The 19,499-nt window shown below is 42.9% G+C and overlaps 1 protein-coding gene across 10 annotated transcripts in view; it reads left to right on the top strand.

The window, feature by feature from the left end:
- Positions 1-1,249: 1,249 nt before the first annotated feature.
- Positions 1,250-19,499, top strand: part of PHF21A (PHD finger protein 21A) — a 149,207-nt gene continuing 130,957 nt past the window's right edge. For 8 of the 10 annotated variants that reach the window (XM_082059493.1, XM_082059490.1, XM_082059489.1 and 5 more), the window contains exon 1: positions 1,250-1,760. The gene's annotated coding sequence lies outside the window, so the exon portion shown is untranslated. The other 2 variants (XM_082059486.1, XM_082059487.1) reach the window with 2 other exon arrangements.

Genomic DNA, 19,499 nt, shown 5'->3' with positions numbered 1-19,499 from the left:
CCGTCTCACACGCACTCACAGCGCCCGTGGGCCCGAAGAGGTGAGGAGCTTTCCCTTCTCTGCTGATCCTAACAGCCCTCCAAGTAAAATTCACGTTTATTTGCCTTTCGTGTCAGTGGGCACCGCAGAAACGTTAAAATTCATGATACGTAACTTCACCGCTTTGAACCTGCCGGCAGAACTTTCTGACTCGCCACGGTTTCTTTTGGGGGGGGGAGAATTAAGAGGAAGGGGGTGAAAAAAGGGGGGGGGGCGGGAAGGAAGGCTGATGCACTGTCCTTCCCCGCTGCACGCAAGAAAGCAAATGGCAGCATCACTCGGCACTGGAGTAGCAAGTTAATAAATAAATAAGCGAACCCCACTGCACGAGCGGCAAGGCGGAAAGCGGCGGCGGAGAGGAGGGAAGAGCCTCCCCGGCCGCACGGCGAGCGGCCGCGCTGTTCCTGCGAGTAAGATGGCAGTGCCGGGCGGGAGCGGAGGGGCCGTTCCCGGTGTCGCACCGGCGCGGCCCCTGCATGGGGATGAGGCCGCCGCGCGCCCGCCCGCGCCCCGCCGCAGCGGCGGCAGCTTCCTGCGCGCGCCCCCCGCCTCCCCTCCCCCCCAGTGGCCCTGTTGCATCAACTTCCTGTGCGGAGCCCCTCGCGGCGGGGCCCCGCGCGGCTCCTCCCGCCCGCAACAGCTTCCTGCGCGCGGCCCCGCGCCCGCCCGGCCGCGCGCGCCGCCCCCGCCGAGCCCCGCGCGCCGGCCGGCCGGGCGGGGGGAGGGGAGGCGGCGAGTGGGGGGGGGTGGTGTGTGTTTGGGGGGGGGGGGCCTGCGCGTCGGCCGAGCCCCCCGCTCATCAGCGTGCCCTCCGCCCCGCCCCCCCCTCCGTTAGCGGCGGGGCGGTGCGGTGGCGGGGCAGTGCGGCCGCCCGGTGCCCCCCGCCGCTGCGGCCGGCGGCGCCGCTCCGGCAGAGTTTGGTGCCCTACTTCACTCTACTTTAGTTTCACTCACTTTACATCCGGGCTTTTTCCCTAGGCAATGGGGGCCGCAGCACAGCCCGTTCCTTAGGCAAAGGGAAATAAATTCGCCGCACCGACACGTCAAGTAGTCCCCCTCAGGAGGAGCCGCCGAGCCCGCCCTCCTGGCTCCCCCCCTCCCCGGCCCGGCCGGCGGCGCCGTGCCGCCGCCGCGGGGTGGGAGGGGGGTGTGTGGGTCCGTCGGTCCGGGCTCCCCCCCGCTTCCCCGCGGGTCTCCGGCGGCGGGCCGGGCCGGGCGGGGGCGCGCGCGGCGGCGTGTCGGGAGCGCGCCGCAGGCAGGCAGGGAGGCCGGCGGCGGAGGGATCCCGGCGAGCGGTGCTGCGGCCGGGCCGGGTGAATGGGATTGAAGAAGAGTTCAGCTTCTCGGCTTGTTTTTGTGTCACAGTTTCTCTCCTCCTGCGCCTCTCCGGCTTCGTGCCTCCCTCCCCGCCCGCCCCCTCCTCCCCGCCGCAGGAGGAGCCCCCCGCGGAGAGGGGGAAGGAAAAGGACCCCACAGAGGCGAGAGCGAGCGAAGAGGAGGAGGAGGAGAAGGGAGCAACCTACCATCTTCCACTCCCCGCTTAGCTTAAAGAAAGTGAGAGGAGGAGAGAGAGAGAGGCGCCCAGAAGAGGGGGACAGGGAGGCCCGGAGGAGCGGCGGCGCCGGCACCCTCCCCCTATGAAGAAGAGTCCTCCCCCTCACAGAGAGGTCCTGCCAGGGGGACCCGGGCCGGCCCGCAGCAGCACCGCCGCCGCCAGCAGGGTGTAGTATCCCACCTTTCGGATTCGCCTCCTCCTCCTCCTCCTCCCTGCCCCCCCCGCCCCCCGGGCGCCGTCCCCCTCCCTCTCCCCCCGCGCCCCCCGCCGCCGCGGGGCTGGGGGCGCCGAGGATGGCGGCGGCTGGTCCCGCACTCTCCGGCCAACTTGGCGATGAGGAGCAGCAACTTCGCCGCGGCCCCCGGCCCCTCCCTCGGGGGGGTGGGGGGGAAAGCGGAGCGTCCCGGGGCGCCGCCGCGGCCCCCCGGCCTCCCCGGCGGGCGCCGGCAGAAGTTTGCGAGCGGGAGCGGGAGAGGTGGAGGAGGGTGACACTTGGGGTAAAAGGAGGAGGTGACACATTGGGGTTGGGGGGAGGAGCAGGGGAAGGAGATGACACATTGCACTGGGGATGGGGTGGGGGAGGGAGACTTATCCCCTCCCCTCCGGTTTCCTTCAGGATGATTATTTCCAGGCCCTTTTCTCTTGGTCGGGTCCTTCGCCGAGATGCTGTCGGGGAAGTTTTATTATTATCTGGGAAATGATGCCGCTTTCGGTGATGGATAATTCGTAGTAAAGCCTCTGCTGCGTTGTTGCCTTTTTTTTTTTTTTTTTTTTTTTCCTTCTCCTTGCTTTCATTCGTCTTTGTGGCCCGAGCAGCGCCGGGAAAATTCCGTTTCTTCTGCAACTTGTTATTCTGGAGCCCGGGCCTGCCCCCCTCGCCCTGGGGCTGCCCTTCCCGCACAGGTACGGAGCTGGGGACCGGGGTTCCCCACTCCTGCTCCGGCACGGCGTCGGCATTGGGGACAGCTACTTCTTTATTTTTTACCTCCTTCCTCCGTCTGTGTAGGTGGAGTGGGCATCTATGTGGGACTCTGCCATTTGGTATAGTCCTCTTGTGCATGCTCCTTTCTTCGTTTGTCTTTCTGCGGGATTTTTTTTTCTTTTGTGGTGGTGTGTGCGGTGGTGTTTGTGTGTTTTTGTTGTTGTTGTTGTTGGTTTTTTTTTCCTTTATTCTGAGCTTTGCTGTCGGTAATGCGTTTTCCCCAACCACCTCTGCAGTTTGGTGGGACCTGGCAGGATTCTATGCTGAGGTTTTTAGGTGAATTTGTATTGGATTAATGCATGGATCTCTTCATTCAACTTCTTCTCAAGTGTCAAAAATGAGGCTATGAACAGATGTGTTTCAATATGGAGAGATTTCCAAGTTCCTAATTCTTGGGGGTGGAGGAAAGAGTGCCATTGGAGAGTGGCTTTTGTTTTCGATTGGTGAACAAATGTCATCACATTTCAGTCACGTGCTGTAATATTCTTTGTTCAGCTATCAAAGTATGTTATCTGCTACACCTGTTCTCACTTTTTAATTGTGAGTAACGGTGATTGCTTGCAAATCTTATAATTGTGGATAAGAGCACTTCCCATCTTTCTCCCCCTCCTACCTCCTGGATGTTTGTTTGGGCCGGAGTACTGAGCTTGACAATGAACTTTTGTTCAGTGTGGAGACTGCATGTAAAAATGTCCCACTCAGGGTAATAACTTGAGTGTTTCAAAAAAGTTGTTTGAGCATGGAAAAATCAGGTGGGGATGTGTGCTTAGTATTGACAGTAAGGGTTATGCTCCTTTGAGCCAGTGAAGTTTTCTTAACTAGATACGTTGTTGTTTGTTATTGGGTTAAATGACAGATACTGCTGTACACCCATGTAGATAGATGCATCTTTTTTGCTTAGCTGTAGATTTTCAAGGTGTGAGAAACAGAAAGGATTTTGGCTGTCTGTTTACCTTTTTTTTTTCCCCTCCCCTTCCCATTGTGCTCACTTCTAACTATGAAGGCACCTGCTTAGTTTCAGTTTTGTAAGTCAGCTCCCTCTGGCTTTCCTGTGTTTGCCAGAAGCTAGCTGGTGAGACTGAATATGCTATGTTTAACTTTGATGAAAAGAGGCTTGTTTTGGGGCGTAGTTTGTGAAGGAAATAACATGCTTTTCAAAGCCTTGGAAAAAAACACCTAACCCTAAAAATCCAGAATTCATGACTTCTACCCGGTTAACATGTCATGCTAAAATAAGCTTATTACTGTTTATGTATAATATACCTCTATATTTAAATACTGACATTAAATTACTAGTAAGAATGGGAACTTGAAAGAATGAGACAAAAAATGTGCATATCTACCCATATTAGTTGGAGAAGTTAATCACCACACTTTAGTGGCTTTGGGAATTTTAGTTATATCCGGGCATGTTTTACAGTAGCTAAATGAAACTGTTTCTTTGGGACATTTTTGTTATTTTCTAGAAAGGAATTCTGTAGCTAAGTAGATGAAACTTTAAACCGGTATTTAAAAAAAAACAGATGAAGTGCTGCTCACATGTTTTTAAACCTTTCAGTGTTACTGTGATAGAGAAATTAGATTCTTTTATGAGCTAGAAGTTTGAGCTGATACAGAGGGAGTGTGAAACAACCTCTTTCTAGGTTGATTTCATGTTGCATAGTAGCATGTACAGAGTATCACTTCAAGGTCTTAAGAGACCAGTTGTCCAGCAGAAGGTAGGTGCTTGCTCACCGAGTGCTTACCACCAACCGAATGTCAGCTATGTCATACCCCCAGTGTTTAGCCCCACTGACCTGGGTGACAAGAAACTTGGAGTTGATCCCGTTATGGGGTTTAGTGATTTTTCAGCTAACTAACAAAGATAACATGGTGTATAATTCAGAATGTCGCACTAAGTCATTGTAAGATTTCTACCTGAGAGCTTTTAATCTTGCTCTTCTCCGTGTGCATCTTGAACTGGATTTATTGTGAGGCAGAAGACAGCATTTGAAAGTGGTTTTCTTCCTTCAGGGAATGAAAATAGAAAACTTTCCTTCAAAGAACTTAAATAAAGCAAAAGTAGGAAACTCATGCTGCTTAGAGAAAAATACTGTTGTGTCTTCCAGCTTCAAAAGTAAGATCTCTGCTTTCAGTTTAGGTTTTGTAAAGATCTTTCTTTACTCTAGGCCATTCGGCTTCAGTTGTGATCAAGTATTGGGCCTAAATAGTTCTTACTCCAACTTTTCTCTCTCTCTCTCTTTTTTTTTTTTTTTTTTTTTTTAGAAAGATGAGGTTTTGTGTGTGTGTGTGTGTGTGTTAAACTTCACTGTAGAAATTATATGTGATGTTTTAAAAAAAAAATCCTTGGACTGGATCAGCACAAAGGAGACAATTTTAATGTTTTTTTAAAAATTTTCTTTCAGGAACAGTGAATGTGTTTTAATGGCATCCCAGAAAGTTGTAAATCTCTGTGTGCAGTTGGAAAACTTTAATAGTGAGCTTCGCTATCACTTGGGTTGTTCATGCACTTCATTTGTAATGGTCATAATTGCGTATGAACATATTGTAGCTCTTTGGTTCCTTTATACGTATTCTCAGGCCCATGAAGAACTTTATTCAGTCAAGTGAATTGATACTACTGGAATTTGTTTACAGTGGATTTCTCGTTCATTTCAGTTCCAGTTTGTAGGAATCTTGATGGACTATCGTATTTCACATGTTACGGGCATTTTGCACAGGTACCAGAAACTCAAGATGAATGCCATGTGAGAAACGTGTTGGTTTTGGATTTGTTGATTTTTGCTTGTTTAAAATCTTCCAGAAAGAACTTCATAGTGTGATAGGGCTTTGATTTTTGGAGGGCCATCGCAAGGTGATATGAGCTGTAAAGCAGACCAGCACTCAGGAGAGGCTCCTTGTGTAGAAAGGGCAGCGCTAAAAACCTATTATTAAGCTACTAATAGTATTTCTTCACTGTCACCCTTTATGCTCACAACTGTGCAGTCACACGCGTAGCTGTGTACTAGAAGGGTAAGACTCCACAAAAGGCCTGGCTCCTGTATGTTCATGAATTGCCCTTGTTCAATTACTCTGTGCCAGAAAGCAGCTCACATCCTGTTTCTGATGTATTTTAACTGCACAAAGGTTATTTAGGAACAAACCATATACTGAAAAGGAGGGGCAGTGTGCAGAAGGGTTTTGGGATGTCTGCTGAATGCAAGGAGCAAGATATTTACTTCTGTACCCTGTAAAATAGAGGGTGAACTGAAGGATAGTTTTTATAGGGATCTTACATTAATATTTCATATTCAGTATAGCACTAAGGTGGTGTCTGGCTTGTCCTGGTGGTAGAGATATGTATTATGCAGGCCAAAATAAGTTTATTTACATTTGAGGGCCAGAGCAGAACTTTTTTTTTTTTTTTACCTCACTGCAAATACAGTCTCATTTAAAAAAAAAAGCCCCTCTGCTTCTTTTATAAGTTTTAAATAATTTATGGCTCTTGTACCTTACCAACCTCCTCACTGGGTTAAAATTGGTAAAGTATGGTTTTAAGTTTGACTCTGCTGTTGTTCTGTCAAAACCTCACAAAAGCAAAGTGGCGAGTGTAAATGTAGAATGGCTATAAAATGTACAAAAATCAAAGCGATTTTTAAAATGTACTTATTGCTGAAGGAAGGTGTGCTTGTGTGACAGTGAGGCTTTACAATTGGAAACCCCTGCTTTTGAAATAATTTTGAAAGCTGTAGAAAGTTCTGAAACGTCCCTTCCTTTGGTCTGAGGATTGCCATGCCTTCTGCCCTGACAAAGCCCCAACTTTGCTACATAATGTTTTGTTTTAATACTTCGATCATCCCAGGGTTTTGAGGAAAGAATGCGTTATTTGGTATAGGCTTTTCTGCAGCATTGATTTTTCTGGTTTACTGTTTGTATCATTTTAATGTCTCAGTTGGAATTATCAGGTATCTTGTGCCTCAAAAAGCTCTTTGCCTAAATGGTCTGACTATTATTCATTCCCTCTTACCTGAGGTTTCTTGTTCACTGTCATTGCAAGATCTTGCTCTTTGTTTAGAGATTGTATGCTCAAAGAATGCTTTAAAACAGCCACACCAAAAAACATTTCCCCACACACCCCAATACTACCACCCCACCAGCCCTAGCCTAATGTTTGCTGTTACTGGCAGGATTGCATTTATAGCTGGTAAATAAGGACTGAGGCTCTGCTTAATGCGAGCTTTGTTGTAGGCCATGTTCACACAGCTTCTATGCTTTTTTAATGCTGAATTTCTTAAAATGTGTGTTTTCCAGATTCTGCCCTTCCACCTGACAGTACTGTGCTTGTAGGACAAAAGGGAATTGTTATGAAGTTCACTTGCTACAGAAATTGTGTTGTGTGCCTCTTAAGTGAGGGACTCTACCATTGCACGTGTAATTAGAAATAGGTTTTCAAAATGTAGCCGATGTGTTTCTTGAATGGGAGTGCAGACCCACGAATGGTTAAAACAAACGAGGGCAGATTTTAGCCTGTGACTCTAAGATGGCCTGTTCTTGGGCTCGGTCTCCAGGCCTGCAAGAGGAGAACTCTAGGAGAGCAGCTGAGCTTACAGTTGGTTTGGTTTTGTTGTTTCTGCCTGTGAAATACAAGCTGCTGGTAGGTAAGGGAGAAGGAATGTTGATTCCTTTCCTTGTTCCCCTCCAACCCTGCAGATTCAAGCGTCGTTAACTGTGTGGATCCTGAAGGCAGTGTAGTTGCAAACAGTTAATTGAAGAGATCAAGTGGTATCCTATTGAAGCTTTAAATTGTTTTAACAAAACTTCTGAGTAATCACAATAATTATTTTCTGATAAGCTGGCTGATAGTAACTATGGCAACAGCTGTCTTTGGCCTATGGACAGTATTGCTGTATTGACAAAACCTTTAGATGCTCCTGAGGTCTCTTGCCTCTATAGGGAGGTGCATCAGGGTGTCTTTCAGGTGACTGAAGTATCACTGTCTTTCTGTTGCCATGGGACCCCATCTTTCTCTTGGGTCAGAGTCTTGGTCCTTTTGCATGTTTTTGTGGGTGCTGCCTGCTAGCCTGGAAACGCTGCAGAGACCAGTGAAACATGTAAGTACTTAGATGGAATTATATTTACGTATTATTGTTTTTTAGTAATAGTAATCCAGAGCTCAGGGAAAAGGGAGGGAAAAGGAGGACTTAATGATTTTGGTCGCTAGTTGTTTCCTTCCTTGATTAAAATCTTCTTAGAACAGACTGGTAGGGGGAGCTGCCCTTCGCTTTACTGAACTGAAGTACAGCGTATTCTGCTCTGAGGCCTATGCTAAAATACAGTTATTTAATTTTCAACTAAGCTCTACTTCTTTTTGGAAGAGAAGCAAGCTCCTGCTTCAGGATGCTGTAGAAATGGAGGAAGAGAGTAATTTTTTTCCAGATTAGTAAATGCTGGACAGTAGAGTGCTCTTCAATAAATATAACAGTCTTAAGGAAAAAAAAATCTACTGCACTTTAGTATAGTGATGTTAAAAGGCTGTGGCCCATTCTGCATGTGTGAAAGTAGCTAAACTGCTGATTATTCTTTGGGAGTTACTGGTTAGCTGATGTGTATTTTTATTTAAATCTTTGTCCTCTTAGCTTCAACCTGTGGGAACTGGATATCGATGCAGCTTACCTGATGATTGCTAGCAGTGGTCTCCCCGTGCGGGGTGTGTATGTTTGCTGGCCTGTGGAAGTGTGCAATATGGCCTACATCTGGGCTCATCTTTGGCAAGAACGCGGCTCGTGGAAACTGCAGGCCCCAGTAGGCAGTGCAGTGTTTTTATCTCAATAGCTTGCCTGGATTGCGAGGTACTAATGCATCCTGGGACCTGTAGTTTTCATGAGCAGAAGTTGGAGATTGGGGTGTCGAGTAAAAGATACTATAATGTTCTAGAAACGGAGTCGTGGATTCCTTATGCTGTTCTTAGTTGGTCAGCTTTAACCTGTGCTGCTATTACTGTGCAGCAGCATGTATTTTTATTGACAAGTTGAAGACAGTTGGGTAATATGTTTAGGGAAGAGCAGTTGATTAAAGAAGTCTTTCAAATGCCTGTGTGTTTTTATACAAAGAATATATAAATAATTGTGCTAATACCTTGCTTCATCTGTGATTGCAAGTATCCTGTTTGATATTCTGGAAGCTTTTAATCTTTCAAGGCAACGTTATGGATGGAAACATTTGGCAGAAGGAGGCTTCCGTTACTGGTGATATGGCTGCCATGTTCCCTTTCAAACTGCCACCCAGCCGTCACAGAGGTTTCTGTCAGAGCAAAAGGCAATTTGAGTGGCTCTTTACCTGCTGAGATCTCACTTCTCTGCTCTGTTTCTTGAGGTCAAGTGATGACGTAGCTGCCCCACATGTCAGAGCAGGGGAGCTGTGGGTGTTAGTGATGTCACTGCTGGTTACCACGGAGACACAGGGACCAGAAGTTGGGTTCTGGCAGGTGCGACCAGACACGGAGCATGTTGGGCGCCCTCTGTCTGGTGGGCTTGAGCCCTGACCGCTATGCTCGAACTCCCGTCAAACTTCCATCAAAGAAGGTGAAGTGTTTCCAGAATAAGGGTAGACGAATAGTAACTTTCAGATGCTTATTTTTTTATTCCTGTAAGATTTGTGTGTTTTCACACTAGACGTTAACTAAAAATGTTCCGTGGGATTTGCTAAAATTAGTGTGGATGTTAACTTGATTTCAATTGTTAGGCCAGTAGCGAGTTTAGTATTTGCTGTAGTCTCATGTGCCAGGTTTTGGATACTGCAGTTGTCTTCATTTTTAAGTGAACAAACACTTTACTTTAACTGATCTCAGTTTCTTTGTTCTTCAGTTTGTGTGAGATCATAAAAAAAGGTTTATATTTAAGTGCCAAACAATATGAAATAGACATTTTTTATGTTTTTGGAGAAAATAATTAGAGCTCCAGTCTTGCAAAAAGTCACGTGTATTTTACTTTAAGTTCTGCAGAAGTCAGAGAGACTATCTGAATGCCTAAAACCGGAACCTATATAAGTAGTAGTAGGATCAGGACCTCCAGACTTCTAATGTTGGAAATTATCTTCTTTGTGTTCACCCTAATTAGCTTATATCTAGGTCTGTGTGGCAAAATTCTTTTAGTAAGTGTCTGGAAATTCCACTCAATATAAATTTAGGGTTCATATTTACTTTGTAGTTGTGCAAAAAAACCCCACAAAAAAACCCAAAACAAAATCCCAAAACAAAACAAAAAAACCCCAAACAACCCCCCCCCCCAAAAAAAAAAAAAACAACAAAAACCCACAAACCATTAAAGAAAACTTGCTCTCTCCCTGACTTGTACAGGTTATAAATATCACAGATATTAAGCTGGTAATAGCCTGTTTGAGGCAGGGAATGTATTTTGTCAGCACTGATGCATTGTACACAGTGTACATTGCTGACACTTGTGTTTAAAACTGATACAAAACGGTAAATCTATACAGAAATTAATCTAAAACCTTACATATGCTGTAACTGTAATAGAGTTTGTAAACAGTTAGTAATATAGTTTTCTTTAAGTGATCCCATCTCTTTCACAACCCATGTGGAGCAAATTGCTGACAGGACACATGGTTAGCTGAAATAGTTACTATTAGTATATTGACAAGATTAGAACGGCTGTTATTGTTGCTGTGCAAAGATGAAATTCCCTTTCATTGACTGGGCCTGCACAAGAGGCAGGAGAAGAAACCAAGATACATCATCGTTCCACTACATATAGATTTATCTTGGCCTTCAAGGACATTTTACCCTCTGTAGAGAGCCTGTGACAGTGCCCTTTGTAACGCTGCTGTATCAGGATATTCTAGATAAGGAACGCAGGTAATAGGGATGTATAAAAGGGTTTGATGCATGGTTGTAAAGAAAAACTCTCCAAGTACTTCTTATCTCATAAGAGCAAATGTGTCCTGAGCTGGGAGGAAATCCTGGCCCTGCTCAAGTCAATGGGAAGTTTTCCAGTTGAATCAGGAGTACCAAGATTTCATTCTTTCCCCCAAAAAGGTAGTTTTAAGTGATTTTTGCAGGGTGGAAGCACTTGACAAAGTTTGAAGAATCTGGCATCTGTTTGCTGTTACTGGCCCATGGGGGATCTCGCACCACGTACTTCACCTTCTAGTATAATTTCTGTTCCTTTAAAAAGTGGATAATATTGACCTCCTGTAATGCTTTGTAAGAACTTGGAATCTATTTATTTGGGGAGTTTGCTTAATTTGCTAACACAACAAAATTTTATACGAAAGCCAGAAATTAGTCCTTGATGTGTCCAGGGAATACTTTCTTTCTTTTCCTTCTTGCCAGTGTGACAAAACTGCCCCAATTGAGATGTTTAGTCTGAAATTCTAATAACCTGAATTGTTTTGGATTTAACACTCTACCTCCCTGCTGCCCAAAACTAACAAACCTTTTTCATAACTTTGTATGAGGACTACAGTGGCCTATATTACTACTAATGAAGCTTTTTGCTAATTTGCATCTAGCTGGAGCTCCAGATACCTTGCTGTTCCACTGCTGCTTAGCTTGCAGTAATTGTCTCTGATAAGCATCTTTATCATGTAAATCTATTGTTGTATGTAGTATGAATTTGCTGTATTAAGGATGCTTTTGTCAGTGACCCCAAACGGAAAGGATGTGGCTACCTGAGCTTCCCTTATTATTACCCTTTCAGAGAGTACATTCTGGTCAGGAATAAATTGGGAAGCACTAGCAAGGTTTGTGCTGTTTCTGAACACTAGGTAGCTGTCCTTGAAGCAGTTGCAATTCTTCTCCCAAGGTGGAATCCCACCATAACCCTTATTTGCATTCTCAGAGAATCTTGCTGAAATCAGTGGATTTGTCACTGTGAGGCTTGTTTCAGAATCTGAGATTTAGCTTCCATTTCCCATGTGCATTTTGGCATATTTCACCAGCTCTACTTTTCCTTTGAATTCCATGCTCTAAAGTAAACATGAAAATCTTCCCCCCTTCATGTAATTCTCATCCCTGTATGGCAATTTCTTGGCTTAAAACTTGCAGTGTCGTCTTACTTCTTGCAGGAATTATATTTGGTTGCCTGGCTGTTAATGCAGAACCCTCATAGTTTGCGCAATATTTAATCAAATGTTTTTCCTGTGATGATGAGCTGCAGTTTTTGCAGATAGTCGAAATGTGATGTTGTTGGCCTGTTAAATGCATGCTCCAGGTTAGTTCCTCACTGTGGTAACAGGATCTTTTTAGCTGCAGAGTTGATTATTTCAGCATAGGTCTATAACTGTGTGAATACCAGTACCTCAAATTGTTGTTTTGCACTGACATTGTAATTGCTACAAAATTGCATGAGCAAAAATACTGCTTAGGTTTGCTCCTTCCTCGTGTAAGATAAACACGTATGATTCCTCAAAACTTGAGACCTTCTTTCTCATTTCCCTTTTCTAACTTAATTTACCCTTCTCTGCCCATGATTTTTTTTGTCCAAAAATGTGGATTTTTTTTTTTTCCTAATGCCAAATATGTTGTAAATATAATGCATGATTTCACCATTGTGGATCTAAGCCACCTTACTCTAAGCCTTTTGAAGACTTAACAGATTCTTGCCCCCTTCCTTAGTTTAAATTCCTGTTTGTTGTGTGTAGAAAGTACTATGTGTGAGGCATGCCTTTTTTTCTCTCTGGTATATTAGAAACTCCTGCAGCTTCTTCAGGAACTCTTGTGTTATACAGGAAAAGTGGTAAATACTATCTGCATATTTTTTTCCATAATTTTTGCTGTTTTCCCACATATGCTGGATACATTTCAAGCCTTCAGCTGTGAAACTGCCATTGTGTTATGATTAGATTTTGTTTTCTCTGCATTGCCTTCCATGCTGTGGTCTTTGGTAGTCCAGTAGGCAGTAAGACTCATATGGGCTTTTGTGGAGGATCAGAAGTTTTATTAGAAGGGAAATAAAATCACACAATAAACTTTCATATATGTTTCTGGTCCTCATAGTTTTTTTTTCCCCCTCTACTGTGTAATAACCAGGGTCTAAATTGAGAGGAGCTGGGATTTTTCTCTAAGGCATTTTAAAAGGAGAGAAAAAAAACAAACAATCAAACAAAATCCAAAAACAATGCCTCCTCCCCCCCCAAACTATCCTTGAAACAGCAAGGAAAGGAATATGTAAGGATAACATAATGAGAAGAGTGCATGAGTATTTATTTCTGTGTGTGGAGAGATACGTGCCTAAACATCTTTAGTAGCACAGCAATAGGACCATTAAAAATCTGGGCATTAATTTTTAGGTAACAGAATTTGTTTAAAGAGTAACTTTGCAAAGAAGTTACTGTAGTGATGGGCACTACACTAATATCACAGTAGAGCTGTGATTGTAAACATATCATTGCAAGTGTTGGTCTTGATACAACGGTGGCAAATGCAGTAGTAGTTTAGTCCTTGACACAGTTTTGTCTCTGCTGTTATGCTAAGCCTTCTTGCCACATGGTGGCTGTTTCCATCTCCTAGGATGGTGTTGGAGTGCATCTGTTGTGTACGTGCAATCAGTAGGTAAAGGATGTGATGTTGATGTGAGGGGATGTGAAAGAGGAGTGTCCCCCAGCAGCATGTTACTGTCTGCTCATCTGGGTGAAGCACCGTGGGAACAGGTCCTGGCTCCTTGGGAATAAAAATAATTTGAGGGAGAGGGAAAATTGCCTGCTGCCAGCAGCTTCCTTCAAACTGCTGATCCTTTTGTTTAGAAAGCATAATCATACCATGTTCCACGATACCCTTTCACTCTATCACCATTGTGAATGTTGAAAATGGTATTGCTTTTCAGTTGGTTAGAGTAGCTACTGAAATAGATAAATGTACAGTTCAGTCTTCCTATTTTAAGTAAACAGTTGAAAATCAGTGGCAGTCCGTGCAAGTAAAAATGTTTTGGATGCTTTGTTTTTTGTGTAGCTGAAGTCTACTTTCATTGTACAGCAGTCTTGCACTCAGCTTTTTCTTCCATTAAACACTAATTGTATACATATATGATTCCATGTTAGATTGGCACAGTGGTTCAGTGTTAACATTTATGTGATCTAGTGTGTAAATCTTGAATACCTTGAATAATCATAGGTTTGATAAATAAACTTCTAATAAGTGTATGATTACTTGGATTCTTCCTTTCAGATTAGTGACTACCATCAGTACTCCCACACCAAGTGTGACTACCCCAGATACAAATACCATTCTCCAGATGCTACAGTTCCCATTTCTGTGCTTTTGAGGAGAAGTGGGGGGGGGAGGCTTTTAAAGGGTAGAAAGAGAATATAATAAAAGGGCAAGGGAAGACAGAATTTGAGGTTGATACTTGTGCCTATATATTTAGAGGGAGCAGAGAGAGTGCTGGCTGACTGGAATGTAGGAGAAGGAAGATCAGAGCACATCGGTGTAATAATTTTGGAGTGCTGCTTCTTGACTCGTTAATACTGCATGGAATTTGGCCCAGGCAATCTGCTCTTGTGAATCAGCATAGTTCATTCATTTGAGTATAGGTGTGCCTGTTATTATTTGAGAATCTGCTCCACTTGAAAGATAACAGGTCAGTTTGGTAAGTAGTATTATTCCCATATTTTAGATTAGAAGCTGAGGCAGAGAAAAATTAATTTATTCTGCATTGCAGTAAATGAATTGAAGACCTTAAGTTAGGAATGGAGGCCACTGCATGTGAGTTTAATCCAGTAAATGGCCTGCTTCCTTCAAGTCCTGAATGTTGCTACACTGAAAACAAAAATGAGCCTAAAAATGATTTACTGATTAAGTATGGGTGGTGTACAAATAAACAGTGCTTGTACCAAAGGAGGTGAGATTCCTGTAGAACTGGTTGTACAAAATAAATAGGGCTTTTGAAATTTTGGATATATTTTTATATTAGGTTGTCTTGGGTTGGAGGAAAAGCAGAGGTTTGAATGGGGATGGGAGACCTGATGAGTAGGGAAGATCATGATTAATAAACGTGAATGTGAAATCCAGTGAAATTGGAGTTGCATAGGTAAGTACTGATGCTGAGAAACAGTCCCGAGTTAAGTTCTGCAGAACCTGAAAAAAAAAAACATAGATAAAAGTGGTGGTGGTTCTTGTTGCTGTTGAATTTGTTGTTGTTGTTCACCTTTCTAGTTCCCTCACATTATATAACAATTAATACAAGAAATTGCATATTATGGTGTAGGCACGATTATGTTTTTTCAGATACTGTTACATAGGCATGCATCCTAAATGTATAGGGTCAGAGGGTCAGAGTTAAGGTTAGTGCTTATGATATTACTGTTTCTGTATCATACTTTATGAATTTTGTACAAAGAATTTAACATAGGTAGTTGTGTGGAATGGTTCAATGCACAGCAAAAGTAACACTGAGTAACTAGTGTCATCAGGCCTGGAGTCTTAACCACTTGTTAAAACTATCCTGTGTACAGCTTATGTGAGCAGAATTCTCCAGTCTTCCCAAGTGAGTACTGCTTAGGGACAGATATCTTATTCTGTTAGTTTGCACAAACCCCCTCTTCCAAGTGGGAAATCAGCACAGTCAGCAATACCCAGATTTCTGCATCTGTCCCAGTGTGCCAGGTTCAGTGTTGCTTCCACCAACTCTTTTAGTGCTGCTTAATGAGGATACTATATTCCAATACAAACATGAAAGGTATGGATCCCTTTTTGTTATATGCCTGTAAATAGCTCACTTAAAGGTGTGAGTCTGCTTAGAACTCCATGTGATTACTTCTGTGACTACCCATGGCATTGGGCTCTTGGGCTCTGGTGGAATATTGCATCATGATCTTTTAAATGCATGCTTCTTGTGCTGGAGTATTTCCAGCTGCAATCCTTAATGGTACTGCTTGTGGTGTTCGCTGGTATCTTAGAGTATTTATGGAGCTCAGGAACTTTGGCATATGCCTCTTTAATGTTTCGTTGAAGTTGTTAATATTTTGAGACTTGGGTTCTGCATAAGCCTGGGGTTGACGTTTGGCAGTAAACTGGTTTAGTACAGTCTCTTCACTGAAGTGTTTTGATGTTGTGACATCTCAACTCCGTAACTGTGGAGACAGCTTCAAGGCCAAATACAAGGCAACTTCAGTAGCTACTGCATCTCATACTCTACAGTGTGACTTCTGTGAAGTAGAATTCCGGTTTTAGTGATCTCTTAATAATAGATGGGTGTAATGAAACTTCCTGGAGTGTCCTCTTCTGTTAACAATTTAGTGATTGGCATGCTTCTGTTCATGTGCATGTTAGGCCTACTTACATCACTACTGCTTAATGAAATGCTGTTTCTAAAATAATTCTCAGGTATATTGCCTTGGCATTAAATGCCCGAGATCCAAAGAGAGAGTGTTGGCTGGCACTGCGTTTTTTAGAGAGAAGACTTAAAATTGTTGATCTCATGTTGCCAAAGGAAGCACTTCTGCTTTGTATGCAGGTGTCACGTGAAGTAAACCAACATGAGAACTGTATTGCACTGGAAAGGTTAGCCTGCATCATCACTAAGACCCATGGCTTGGAATTGCAGGCAAATGGGCATAAATCTGGAGACATCCATATAGTTGTCCACTTCTTCCTCAGCCTCCATGGAGCTTAATGTTTGAGGAGAAGATGCAGCAAAATCATGGCCTGTACTTCGGAATATATTGGAATCAACTAAGTTTTCCTGTGTAATAGTTGAAGTAGTATTAGCAGGTACGGGGGAGAGCAGCAAACTTCCCTTGAACTTAGAAGAGCAAGAGGATAAGCTCTTTTTTTTTTTCCTTATTTTGAAATGAGATTTGAGAGGTTTCTTGGTACTGCTTGGAGCTCTTTTATAGCTTCCTTGGTACTAGAATTTGCTCTCAGTGAGAGATGGAGTACTTCTGAAGAAAACTTTACGAGTTATGTATTTGGAAGACAAATTATGCATCTATGATGGGCTTTACTGAAGAGAGAAATGTTGTCCCATGATCAGTAGAAGCACTGAAGCATGAATAAACTCAGTGCACATACACACGCTATGATTAAATCTTCTTGCAGTTCTTTTGCGGATACTAACAAGTTCAACGTGAAACATTCAGCCTATGACAGCATGGAGTGAGAAAACTTCTAGTAAATATGAAGTTCCCAACTACAAATAAGAGTGGCAGTTTCTTTGAATTGTTAGTTCGTAGTGCTATTTGTTGCCTGTGTAGTTTGCACAAATAATCTTTAGGATGACAAGGATATTATGTTGCTGTTTTCTTTCAGCAGGACCAATTTTAATGCTATTACTGGCCTAGATAACAACTTGCCCTCCCTTCCCAAAACAAAAGAACCGCGTATCAACCTGTGTGATTCCATAAGCAGGAGGTTATTTAAATAACAAAATGATACTACCCCCTATGTGAAATGAAAACAACATTTAGCGCACCCTGAAATTGTTTATTTTGTTGTCCTTTTGTGTGACTTGAGAGATTTCTTATGTAAACTAGATCATGGTCAGTTTTCTCACCTATGTAGCTGAGCAATAATTTTATTGAGGCAATGTTTGCATCTTTGTGAAACTGAACACAAAGCTTCTGCTCTTTCTTACATATTTTAGTCTTTGATACTTACTTATTCCTGATAGGGATGATAAGCTTATTTGGTGCATCCATCTTCATCTTACTGCCTACAGCAGTACTGAAAGGTGGTGTATACTGGACACTTGCTTTGTTTTCTAGACCCGTTGTAGTTTGGGCTCTAGAAAATGAAACTTTTGTGTTTCTCACAGATTGAGACCTGATTGTTTATCCTACATGCCTTTCAGCTTGACTGTCTTCAAAAGCTCATTTGTCAGAAGAGGAGGAAGCTGACAGTGATGAGAAGGAAGGCATTCACAAAATCGTTTAGGTAGTGCTTTCTAGCAGGATTAGCAGTACTTGCTACCAGAATTCTGTTCAGTGTTAGTCCTGAGCCTCGGCTTGAGGTTATGCATTTTCTGTGACAGTAATACTTCTTCAGCTAGACTTCCTTCTTAAAAAGGGGAGCATGCAGTACTGTTCCAGGGTCAGACAGGACCTGATGACTTTGGCAAGTTCAGTTTTCTTGGAGAGGAGTCAGATGTTCATCTACATGTTCCCTTTGAATCCATTGGTTCAGGAGATCTTTCCTCTGGTCAGCTGGGAGGAAGCCAAATTGTTGCCAATCTGAAATGGGTCTTGGCAGTTTTTCCAGCAAAAATCCATGGCTTATGTTTAGTGCTGCTTTCCAGCTTTCTGGGTCTTTCTTAGGAGAGACTAACTGTCTGAATCACCTTGGGTTGACATACTGATTAGTGAGGGGCTTACAAGAGAAATTTTCAGCAGTCTGATGGGTTATGTAAAAGGCAAAAAAACCCCACACCCTTGAATATTTGATCATGTCTTTATTTCAGTGTTACATTATATTATACAATAAGCATAAACCAGTTTGATTTCTGCTTCAGAAGTTACAATTTCTGCTTTTCACATTACATGCTTGAATTATAGCCTGGTTTATTTACCAGAAGAACCAACCTCCAAAACAACCCAAGACATATACCGGTATGGCTGCTCAGTGTGATTAAATGTAAGAAATAACATACTGTGCTGGACCAAATGTCCATCTAATCCAGCATCTTGCCTTTATCAGTGGCCAGCAGCAGCAGCTGACTGAATGGTGTAGGAAATGGGTGAATTCTGTCAGCTGCTGAAATATTAACGGTAAATTTCTGACAGACACTTGTTTAGCTGCTGCCTGAGATGGAAGCTACATTTGGGCTTTTGCACTCCGAACAGCAACATCAAACTATTTATAGGTGAACTTGTTTTCTGCCTTTTTGAACTCATATGTCTGGCTTCTATAGTGTTCCGCAGCAGCAAGTTCCATGCAGTTTTACTGTATTTTCTGTGTACATGGTGAATTCATGAGAGAAAACTAGTTTCGTTTGTTTTAAAGATGCTCCGTAATTGTCATTCCTCTCCATATAATTTCCAGCTCTCCCCTTTTTGAGGTGGAGCAGCCAGAATTACGTGCAGTGTGCATCACAGCAGAATGTTCCCTGTTTGTTCTCTGTTCTGTTTCTAATACCTTCTGAGATTTTTCTCTGATTTCGTGCTGCTGGGAGTTGAACTGCTGCTTGCAATAATCTCAATCTTTTTCATAAGTAGTAATGCCTAGTTTAGATTCATCATTGTGTATTTATAGCTAGGGTTATTTTTTCCTTTGCACTTGTCAACACAGGACAATAAAATGACAAATGAAAATCAATCATCAAGTATTATCAGATCCCTTATAACTCTTTGAAGTTTGCTTTAATTTTAACTATCTGGAATAATGGAAAACATCCTAATCTCTGCAACCTCCATTTGTGCCAGATCAGTTAAAAGTATGCTCACAGACTCGACCCTGATCCTTTTTGTGGTAATGTCCCTGATTTTGGACTGTTTAATGTTTTCTTTTTTTCAGTCTTTTAATATATTCATAAGAAGGGGAAGGTCCTCTCATGGGTTTTACTCTAAGGTGGTGTGAGGTGTACAAATGAATTAATCTTTCTTTTGTTCTTCATGCAACGTGGTGTATGAACCTTTTGCTGGTCAAGATGTATATATTCCACTGTCCCTTTTGCTTTGAAGTTGGATGTCCAAAAACTTCATTTCATTAAGATTACAGTCTTGTATGTGAATGCTTAGAAGGGAGTGCTCCTTGGAAATATGATATTTTAAAAATTTATTTCTTTATTTTAATGATAGTTTAAATGGCCAGTGCTTTGCAAATACTGTGTGTTAGTACTGTGAATTATATCACCTCTGGTAGGTAGTGGCATTCCCTGCCTCTTTTTTCAGTTCTTTCCTCTTCCAGTTTGTGGAAGTCCCTGTCTTGCCTTTTTAACCAAGACTGTAATGTTTTTATTATGACCAGCTCTAAGTTAGATTTTTAATAAATATCAA

This window comes from Streptopelia decaocto, assembly GCF_964273445.1.
Source record: "Streptopelia decaocto genome assembly, chromosome: 7".
NCBI classification, from domain to species: Eukaryota; Metazoa; Chordata; class Aves; order Columbiformes; family Columbidae; genus Streptopelia; species Streptopelia decaocto.
The sequence above is the reverse complement of the archived record's forward strand: the minus strand, read 5'-3'. Positions and strand labels throughout refer to the sequence as shown.